Below are 11,873 nucleotides of genomic sequence, written 5' to 3' on the forward strand. Positions count from 1 at the left end.
TTGCTAACCTTAGTATTTCATGAGGTTTTGGGTAACACAAAATATATTAATTAAATTAGGCATACGTTAAAGCGTCCTCCTTTAGTGCACTTTCACTTTAAAAAAATAAAAAGTGCACTTTTGCGGTCTTGATGTCTGTCTGTCTATCTGTCTGTCTGAGTCACAAAGGCTCCGGAACTACACCACTTAGACTTGATATTGGTGTCATTCGATCAAAAATTAAAAATGATTTCAGTTTAGTATTCTCGTTAAGGCATGATATCCATAAGGGCTATTAAAATCGAAAAAACAAATTTGAAAGTGCACTTTTCGCCTCTTGCTCACAAGCGGCTTAACGAATTTTTTTTAATTTTGTGATGGAAATCGAATCCATATTGTATAGTCAGTTTTTTGTAAAAATTAGAACGTTAAGGTTTTTTATGACATTCGTATTACGATTTAGTTGACCTATTTTCACACGACAGTTTTGGATTTAAAACGCTTATGGATATATTTATTTTTTATGGAGTAATATAAATGGGATTATTAATTATTTTACGCTTAAATCAATAGTTACGACTAATAAATATATGTTTAACAACAGATACATTCGGTTGCAGGAAAAGCATAATTTACTGAGCATTTCCATTGACGTCTAGTTTGATGGGAGAATTTAAAGCAAAACAAATTATTTATACATTTTACTCACTAGTTAATTACAGGTTTCGTCGTTCCGGTTAATAATATTTCAATATATAAGTAATAAAACAAATAAATGTTATTTGCTAATGATTGTGAAATCTGGTTAAGAAGTAGCACCTTGAAAATAATAAAAGTAACCTTTATCCTATAATAATTACACTTTTAAATATTCAATGTGAACTTATTTAAGTTCTTATAATGCTTGTTGACTAGTACCTACATCGACTACAATGTGATTGACCGAAAAAACCGAACGTAAAAGTCCATGTTGCCAATATCTACTTCCATTTGTCATAGTTTGGTATATAAAAATTTACTTGTGTACCTAAGATCGAAGGAACATAGCGAATTTTTGTGCGGCAGATCAGTATTCTATTAGCCAGTTTTGATTCCACCAGCAGCAGAAAGATCTTGTCGAAGGGTACCGTATTCCCTTTGTCCACTTCCGACGTCCCATACATTCTCAATTCGCGCTTGAAGTTGTGACTCCACCATGAGTAAGATCTTGTCGGGGACAACCGCATTCCCTTTGTCGGTACCCGCTTGCGACGTCACGTTCACCCGCAATTCGCATTTTGGTGGATTTCGCTAAAAACCCTCCACAATTTTTGGGGCATAGCTCAAGATTCTATTGGCGACACAAGAAAGAGAGACCGCGATTCGAGCTTTAAAAAACTTTTCGAGGCCCAAAGTCGACTACCTCTTGACGACGCGCGTCACGCAAGAGTTTTGCGCGTTTACAAGATTTTTTGACGACATCAGTTTGAAAACAATCGGACCAAAACTGTATAAGATAGAAAAAACTGAAAAATCACCACGCTAGTATAACACGCTCGGAGATGGCTAAGTTTTCTTTTATTTTCCTAAGTTTTCTTTTATTTTCGCACTGCCTTAATTTATACTTTATATAATTTTTAATTTTTTGTTGTGTTTACAGTTTTGTATCTAGGTTGGAATAAAGATTATTATTATTATTTATTATTATTATTAGATGGCGCCCAGAAGTCGCCGACCCCACATCATGTATCACCGTGCCTAAAGTTAGTCCCGGTAGGTACATGTACATTATTCGTCTTTCTACAAGCGTTCTTCTATGGGTCCGCATTTTCTGCCAGCCAGCTGGCCAATGTAAAAGCTACATTTTTACAAATAAATTTGCAAAAATGCGCAAAAAAGTAATCGTAGACCGATTTACAAAAAGCGCATTTCCACATTAACAGTCATTGTCCGAAAAAGTCAGTTACTGCAACTAAATTTGTTTTCAGCCATTTAACCAAAAAAATCCGTCCACAAATAAGAGAGTTATCACTGCGCATGCACAACCTATTGTTTGACATGTCATTTCAATTTGATTTTATAAGAAGCATCTTAGCGTATAGAATCTATAATTCTATAAACACAACAAACGGCAAAAGTGTAAAAGTATGGTGCATACATGAAAAAATTTTTTAGTAATAAACGCAGAAAAAATTCCTACCTAAGTGCAAGCCTCGACACCATAACGAACCAAATTCACAAAGGATGACTTTAAATCATTATTCCGACCATATTGTAAAAAAATTCCTTCTTTTTAAAATATAACAATGCAAACGCGTTAATTTTTTCGAATATAGCTCCATTTTTAAAACCCCAACCTATTATAGCTGTCGTCCTATCTGTTTTCTTTGGTTTTAACACACAAGGCGTGAAATTTGAATCTTGCTTGCATCTTGAGCCGTCCGTTATATTTGATCGCCAGATGAAAAAAAACCGACGGTTTCTTTCCTAAAAGTGAAAGTTAAAGATAAGAGTATACAAATATTGCAATTGATTAGGACAAACATTAGAATGAGTGATACTTAAGATTACACGATCATAACCAACTACAAATAAGTGTCACTCCCTTGATCTAACCCAAAATGTAAAAACCAGTTTAGCTAAATAAACAAAACACTAAAAGTTTTATTCAGAAATAAATAATTAAACACTGTCGGCATACGCTAATAACGTCGTTATTGGAGAGAAAGTGATAAGATATCTAATGTCAATAGTAATAATCAACAGCACAATTCAAAAACCAAATACACACACCTAAAATATTGAACGAAACAAATAAAAGGTTAAGTCTAATTTAAATTAGCGTAAGCTTTACGCCTTTAGGATATTTCCGCGGCGCTTATGCAATTATTATCTCCTAATTTTTCTTATCACGCACGCGTAGTTGATTTTTCAAAAATCGTATTCTCATTTACCCGGTTTTCACGTTCGGAACATACATACATATAATCAATGAATAATAAATGGTGCGATTTAAACAATCAATTGCACTGTTACTAGATGACTTTTGGGAATATCCCAACAACTTAAAAACACATAAAAAATAGTATTAATTAAGCCCAATTATGTATAAGTACTAATAATAATAATCAAATTTTATCTCACTATTCGAATCTTTTATAATTAGAAAGTTGATTGTGAGGTCGCTAAGTTCACAAGCTCATTATAAATAGGTATGCAAATAGATCCCATTTCTAACAAAATTATTCTTGGTCAATGATAATTAGAGTACTCTTAGTAGCTGTTTTTCGTTTGATTTTTACACACCGCGATCGTGATTTGGATATTCCAAATAATCGTCTTAGAATAGTTGGCGATATCCACGGAAACTGCCTTACGACTGTTGTTAGTAAACAATATAGAATTAGATTATTCTGATTGTATGTGCATTAGCTAATAATGCGATAAAGTGTAAATAAACAATTGTAACTAATTTCCATATATTTCCATATATAACGTTACTTCAAATATGACATATGAAACTATATTTGTAATTTAAGATCGAAATAAAATATCCTCTCGGATCGCTTTTTGCAAATGAAAAGGATCGTATCCTGTGTGGGAAGCTTTCACAAACGCACGTAGTTTAGAGTAGGTATGCTGCCAAATCTGTTCCACTTTCTAATCGCAATATTGATTGAAGTTTTGAATGAAGGCACCGAAGAGTAGAAGATTTAAATACTTACCTTTGACATTTCCTTCATGTATGACAGCATGAACGATGCATTTAAGACCTTGTTTGAAAGATGCTTCAACGCCAAGAATTTTTCATATATTCTTTATAATAGGCTTTTGCATTTGGATTCTACAGGTTCTCTGCGGCAGCAATAAGTCACTGAATAGACGATGTATTGTCTTCTTCAACCGAAGTCATTTTATTTACAAAGACAGTGTTTGTCATTATATGCGAACGTCAAGTGACATTTCCATGGCAATCATGGAATGGCAAATAAACCCATAAAGAGCGTCTAAAAAAGCGGCAGAGCACCTCGGTGTGATCCCAGGGAGTCATTGGATTTGACCCATTTTCAATTGACTTGTTACATGTGGTATATTTATGTTGGATTGGCCCATTTTCAATAGGCTTATTACATGTGACGTATAGGTCAACACTGTGCAGTTTGAACTAAATAGGTTCAAGCGTTTGGCAGTGACAGAGAGGCGTGACCCAAAGGGGTCATTGCATCAAAAATTCATATTATCTAGTATTTTGGGTTTGAGATTGTCTCTTTGTTCCGAAACCAACACAAATGTACGTGCATAAGGAACCAACCTGATCGTTCAATGACATGAGAGATATCTCTAACTCGATACAAAAACTGTAACATATGTAAAGTAATCGCATGCAGAGACCAAGTTGTGTCCAAGAGTTCCTCTTTCCAAAGCCGGATGGTTTGGTTCCAAGAGTCATTTTAAATCCCAACCGCTTTGTTAAAACGACCCATCTTATCCTTGAAGATCACAAAACGGTGGTGAAACTGTTTACCAAAAATTGGTTTATGGCCACTCTCAATTTGAAGGATGCCTATTTAATGGTACCTGTAGCTCAACGTCACAAGAGTACCTAAGGGTTAAATTCAACAATACATATATTGCAAGAATATCAGGCGATTCCCTTTGGCTTGAGTTGTGCTCCGCATGTTTGTACTAAGATCATGAAAGCAATCATTGCCTTTTTACACCAAAAAGGTTTTTTCTCAGTCTTATATTTAGATGATTTTTTTACTATTAGGGGAATCAAGAGTATTGTTTAAAACAAAGGGACTTCATATAGCACATTGAATATACATGGGACAGCGGTGGACAAGATACTCGCATAAAGCGTTTCTTTAGAGGTGTCTACAGCTTAAGGCCTAATGTACCTCGTCATTCTGACCCTTGCTGCGATGTTGAAGTATTTAAAGACGCTAAAAAATTATGTAATTCCGTGACATATCCTTGTAAAGAAGACTGCGGTCTTGCTTCTCCTTACGACGAGTCAGAGAGCATAAACGCTTATTTCAATAGATGTAGCGAATATTCAACATTTTGAAGAACGCATAGATATAAAGATTCCTCTCCAATTAAAGACATCAGGCCGTAACACGGTGCAACCTAGTTTATTTCCCCTTTTTACACCATAGATAAGGACATATGTGTAGCGACGACCTTGGTAGCATATTTGACAGTGACAGAAATGCTCCGCGAAGCTACTAGCAAGCTATTAATTAAGACCACAAAGCATTATAAGTTCTAAGCAGCGTCGACTCAAACCCTCTGCCGATGGGTAAAATCCATATTATTCCTGAGCGGAATAGATATCTACCAATAGGCAAGTCACTTTAACGCATTTCCATGCATTGATCAGTATTTCCCATAAGGAAAATGGCAATGTGAACTATGTTTTTCTTTAAGAAGCATCTAGGTATAGTTAAAATTTCAACAAAATATATTAATAAATAAGAAAATTGATATTGCCCAGCCTGCACATGATTTTTCTGGGGTCAGATGCCAGAGACTATCTTGTTGAATTCGGTAGCTTATAGCTCTGGCATCTGACCCACGAAAAATCATGTACAGGCTGGGCAATATCAATTTTCTACTTATGGCCTCGGATGGACGGATGAAGTAAGTGACTATAATGGCGCCTTACAACATGAGTTGAAAAATCCGCAAACATGAATATAGGATAATTATAATACTATAAAAAATTACAAAAAATCTTTAGATCCACCCTTTCGAAAAATTATAGGTATCTAGAAATTCTGAGAATAAAAATTCTACATTAGAAGATCTTCTACTTACTGCCAAATTGGAGGCAATGTCATCTGGCTTGTCTTCTTATAGGATAGAAAGTTTTTAATTTTACGTACGATAATGTCCCTGTAAAGATGCATAGACAACGTGCAGAACGTAATGGTTACAGGATCAATAACTTTACATAATCTAAAACATTACTACTGCCAAATACATTATTCTAGAGTGCTAGACGACATCAGTTAAATATTAACAACCCATTACAATCGATGGCAGGACGACATGTAACAACAGATCAAAACACTATTAATAACTTGAGTATGCGAGTTTTTCTTTTAACAATTACCTACTACTCACTCGTAGTTAATTTCTAAGACTACCACCTTATATTCCATTCAAAATCTTTATTGATTACATTTTAATTAATTCACGGTTCAATAGACTGGTGCAGTAGAACGTTTCCTGTCAATAAGAAAACATGTCAGACCTCTATCAAATATGAAATCTATAGGTAGTTGCAGCACAATTCGTACAGTAAATGTATATTAGAAGACCTACTATCATAAACGAATGACAAGATCAATCGCCAAGTTCCCTTACACATATACCCGAGATACAGTCGAATGTAGGTAGCTACAGTAGTGACATAATCGAAAATAGTGCTTTTGATGGCATTACTTTAGAATTTGGGAAAGGGGCGCACAATTGGCTAAGCACCATTTGCGTAGGGTTCTCGGAGATAGCTCTTTAACATACGAGTACTTTGTCACTGTATTAAATTAAATTGAGGCAATTCTTGATTCGCGTCCACTTTCGCCTGACCCACACGATCATCGAGCTTTCACTCCGTCTCATCTATTGTTGGGAAAAACGTTGACATCATTACCCGAAAAAGACGTATTGAACGTACCACAAAGTCGGCGTAATTTGTACCGGCACTTGCAAGCTGTAAGGAGACATTTTTGGAAGAGATGGCCCAAAGAATGTACCTATGTCGGGTTTTCAGGAACGACAAAAATGGAACCAGGAGACAGGACACCTCAATGTTGGATCCTCAGTTCTAATCAAAGACGATCAGTTACCACCATTACAAAGGAAATTGAGTAGTGATTGAAGTTCATAGTGGCAGTGGAAAAGTAGGAGGGTTGCTGAAGTCAAAAACTAATCCGACGTGTTAAAGCGATCATTCTCTAAATTGTGCCCGCTTCGAATAAACAATTGTTCATGTTATTCACATGCTAATGATGGACATATTTAGACACTCGTTAATTATTTTTTGTCAGTTTAAGGTTTCTTGAAATTGATAGTTGTAACTGGTGTGTATGTCAAGAATATAATTAGTATGTAGATCAAGTAGATTTGAAATTTGAATACAGTTTGGGCTGAATGTTGTCATTTCACTCAACGAAACCAACTGTACTCTATGTTAAAAAAATCCGGTGAAACAGAAAATCATAGTACCCTTGCCGGAAACCCTCGGAACATATTGTTATAGACAACAAATGAAAAATGAATAGGAAAATGTCGTTTTTGTTCGCATTTGACTTCAATTATTATCTCCTGAACCATTGCTCTAAGCGAAAAAATGAAGAGAAATGAATTTGTTTGGAATCGAATGTTCTATAAGATACAGTTGGTATTGAACGTTCATTTTCAAGTAAGATTCATCCGATCTTTAAAAATCTGTATTTGGTCACTTCTTTTGATGACAAAACAATATTACAAACCTGATCGCCGTAGCTCGCGCCGTAAGTTTTATAGATACTGAATAATTAAATAAACAAATTTACAAAACGGTGCTTGGTCTTTCAAACTGGGTGACTCCCAGAGCGATCTCAATTTTTCTTAAAGTTGGTGGAACCCCTTAGACAACCATTTCCAAAAATTGTCCCGATGATTCTTGCAAATCGACGGACCGTGGCATTTTTTTACTTAATTAACTAATGGAATAACTGGAAATGGAAATATAATAAGAAAGGTAACTTTATAATAGGCCCTCTTGGCACTGTAAAAAAAATTGAAAACGCTCTGGGAATCGCCCAGTGTGGAAGACAAAGCATCGTTTTTTTATTTTTTTAAATTAAATAACCAATAACTATGATATCTACGGTGATCGGCTTTGTCATATTGTTTTGTTATCAAAAGAAGTGACCAAATACGGATTTTCAAAAAGATCGCATGAATTTTACTTGTAAAAACAGATTGATAATTGTCGGGATTCCTTTTTTTATATTTTTCCGTAAAACACATTAACATTTGAAAATGAACGTTCAATACAAACTATATCTTATAGAAATTTCGATTCCAAACAAATTAATCTCTCTTTATTTTTTCGCTTAGGTTATTTGAAGTCAAAACAACAAAAACGACATTTTCCCATTTTTTCTTCGTTTTTTGTTTATAACAATATGTTCCGGAAGTTTCCGGCCAGGGGGACTATGATTTTCGGATTCAACGGATTTTTTAGATCGAATACACTTGGTCTTGTTGAGTGAAGGGACATCCAGTTTAGACTACTTTTGGAGTTAATTTGACTGAACTATTATTATCTCGAAAACGTCATAGTTGAATATATAATTCTGTTTGTTCCTATCATGGGGGCTAATGTTGTTTTTATGAAAGATAATGCTCGTCTCCACGTGGTTATGCAATGATTGACTATTTAAATGCAGTACATTATCATTTAATAGAATGGCCGGCGAACAGTGTCGATTTAAGTCAACTGCGTATGGCCGTATACCCCCACCATGTCACGGTGAATGCTTGCAGTAATCAGAAGTAGAGGAATCCATACGCGAGATCGGTTGAAATAAGTAAATTTAATTGTCTATATTTAGAGGAATTTTTCGAAAGAAAAAAATTCCCCTCGTGAAGGCTTTGTCCTCGGCTTTGTCCGTCTGTCTGTCTGTTCCTAATCTAACCCGAGGACGAAAAGAGACAGCGATGTCAAACCTTCGCCAATCGATTTCTACGAGTTCAAGGATCGGTGCTATTGAATATCAGCAGAATCAAAAGACTGGTTTCCGAATACGAGCAGAGTGACAACAAATTCCCCTACTGAAAATCGTATGGGATTCTTCGTATCTTGTTTTGTGTACTTAGTTCATATCTTGCGATTTTTTAACACCATTAATTAAGTATGCAATAAAAAGAAACTTAAAAAGGTCTTTTCTGGTTGATTTCTGTTGATAATTGATCATTGGCCTGTTACAAGTTTCTATCAATCAGATCAATCTAATGCAAGAAAACTATATAACTAATATAAATTAATTAAGTGGTGCGTTAATTTCGTCCATGATTACATAATATATCACACTTTCAGACAACATTAACCTTATAAATTGATTTATCTGCTTAATTTGTCGATTACTGGTACCTTTGCCCCTTCTCTACTATTTGAATGGAGGCACAATCAAGAATTCTCTTCAGTCACATGAGAAGCTAACCCAGTAAACATTTGAATTAATTACATTTTTAAAAATTCTAGTTAATTTTTACATTATTCTGCAACTGAGTTGACTAGAGTAAGTGTACCCACACAATAACTCAATAAATATATTATTATTATTAAAAATAAGGTCGATATACACTCTGTCCTTGATAAGCATGTCTATCACTTGGTCTATCATGGGGATCTCCAAACCCATAGAAGAAACGAAGATAGTCAAATTAGGGAAAAGTTGCGCATTGCGCAATTAAGGAATTATTATCATCCAGTAAATAAATCTGAAAATTCCGATTGCTTCCGAAGATATGACAGAAAAATCGAAATTTGCCGATTTTTTTCTGGTGCTATTATGATGATATAAATAAAAATTAAAAAAAAAACTTTCTATTCGCCACTATTTAAACTCTACCAAGATATGGTTGGGAGATTTTCAATACAACATTTCGTTTCAGAGAAATCAAAAACTCGATTTTTTTATATGACCCGTAAAAAATAGTACACACTGTATTGAGTAGCGGCAGAAAAATGACATTGATTGATCTTTATGTTTTGATAGTCCCCCTCGGCCGCTCCCATCCCCCTCCTAGAAGATGAGATGAATGTCGAGTTTAAATTTGTTCTAAGGCTCATTTGACATCTCGCAGCATCTTACGATGCTGGCCACTAGCCCTCGAAATTGCAATCGTGCCAATTAAATTGTTAGATTCTACCTTGATTGCAGTTGAACAATATTAAAATACCGACTTAGTCCTAAGCACACACATAATAGGTCATTTCGAAAAGCATAACGTTGATTGCGATTAAGGCGATGACCCCAGTAAAGTTGAATCAAGTTCACAACACAAAAACCAGGTACCTATCCAATAATAGTTCGCCTTCGGACTAATTTAAAAATTTACCGGTTTCATATCCGTGACGAGTAATTTATGAGTCACAACATTTTATAGTCGTAGCTCTCAATAAAATATATCAATTTGGATGCAGATCGGATACAAATTACCCAAGTGTAAATATTTATTACCTGTTAATCTTTATCGGCGCAAGTCATAAATCGGTTAACCTACTATGAATTTTAAGTTGAACCTGGTGTTTTTTAATTCTCTTGAATTAGTAACAAGTGATAAAGTTGATATCCGGAAATCTATTGCTTCCCCTAAGTGTAATTGGGATCAACACGCAAGTTAATTGTACTTGCAAATGTTCTACATTTTAATCTATAAACTTGCATTTTAATTCCAAATTATTATTTTACTTCACATTGGATACCAAATCAATATTAATACATGGATAAACAATAACTGTGTTTATCAGAAATTCCAGTTAGTGGCAGATAAAAGTTTAATTAAAATTTGCGGCACGCCTAAGCACTTCACCTGTGCTTTGCTCGGCAAAATCATTAAACAAAAGTTAGGTACATCTAGGAAATACAAATTAGAGATAGGTACATGGGGAGCCCACAAGAGGACAAGGTCAAGAGAAAATTTAAATGAAAATGTATATGAATAAGATGTCAAGCCTTTCTACTTACACATAAATAAAATATTTGTAAAGTTTGGGTAATGAAATTATTATCACTGCATTTAAGAGTCAAATTACTAACACAACAAAACTACTCTTCGTACACCTACTATACTGACAACCAGTATGACGTTTACGGTGTATTTTTCATACTTTATGTTGCGCAGTTCGATTCCGACACTGTGCAATTACGAAGAAAACCTTTTGTGCGTTACTCAAGTGAGCAACCAACGCAACAGCTCTATTTCGATAGTAGTAAGCGATAAAAACAGTTTTCTTTGACACTTTTTGAATTGATGAATCGTGTGCTGTGTAGATGGCGCAGGTTGTTTGCTGTTTGATAATAACTGATTTTCGTATCTATTGACGTTTTGTTGAAAACCAACCAAAAGTTTGAAATATGCCCCTTAATCCAAGTCACATAGGTTACACAACACAAAGGCTCTACATTCGATCAACGAATAAGGAAAATGTTTCGAAAAAAAATGCACACCTTGAATAAGATAATCATTTGTTTATACGTATACAGGGGTTTCAATAGTAATTTCTTTTTATTGAAACATTTTCTCCCCTAATTATTTTACAGCAAAATTTACAGTAAATTTCTGCGTCTATCCGTGTGCCCATTTGTAATTTTTTGTTGTGGGAAATCTGAGAAGCTAAGGAAATTAAGCATTTTAGTAAAAATCACTCGTGCCGTTAAATTATTGAAACAAAAATGAGTAAATACAAAATTTTAATTTATTTATTTTTGCCCGTTTCCTGAATTGAACAATAATAAACAGACTTTTTCAGCTACAACAAACTTATTGTAATATAAATTTAATTACGTGGTGTTATTTATTTATAATTAATTAATGGATTACTTACAATTTCTAACATAACACAAGCGCATCGAAGTTAGGACTGACTGAAATATGCTACAATTTGCTTATACCGTGCCTTATACGTATAGTAAACGACAATGGTTCTAGAATATTCTTATAACACTTCGGAATGTTCTAGAATAAACCAAGAAACACGTCATTTTTCCTCGATTGCGTCACATCCACCTTCGTTCGATGACTAATCTTACATTGTGCCTCCATGTTTATCGATGTTTCTGAAATATTCCCTACACTGCTCCCCTCCGCCTCTTAGAATTGTTGCGAGACGGACGACCATTCTTGAAAAA

The 11,873-nt window shown here is 34.6% G+C and overlaps 1 protein-coding gene across 5 annotated transcripts in view; it reads right to left on the bottom strand.

The window, feature by feature from the left end:
- Positions 1-10,884, bottom strand: part of LOC116167472 (protein GDAP2 homolog) — a 58,045-nt gene extending 47,161 nt beyond the window's left edge. For 4 of the 5 annotated variants that reach the window (XM_031482843.1, XM_031482838.1, XM_031482841.1 and 1 more), the window contains exon 1: positions 10,710-10,883. The gene's annotated coding sequence lies outside the window, so the exon portion shown is untranslated. Of the gene's footprint in view, positions 1-10,709 lie in introns of all 5 variants that reach the window. The other variant, XR_004144541.1, reaches the window with a different exon arrangement.
- Positions 10,885-11,873: the final 989 nt, after the last annotated feature.

Source organism: Photinus pyralis, unplaced genomic scaffold (assembly GCF_008802855.1).
Source record: "Photinus pyralis isolate 1611_PpyrPB1 unplaced genomic scaffold, Ppyr1.3 Ppyr1.4_LG3b, whole genome shotgun sequence".
Taxonomy (NCBI): domain Eukaryota; kingdom Metazoa; phylum Arthropoda; class Insecta; order Coleoptera; family Lampyridae; genus Photinus; species Photinus pyralis.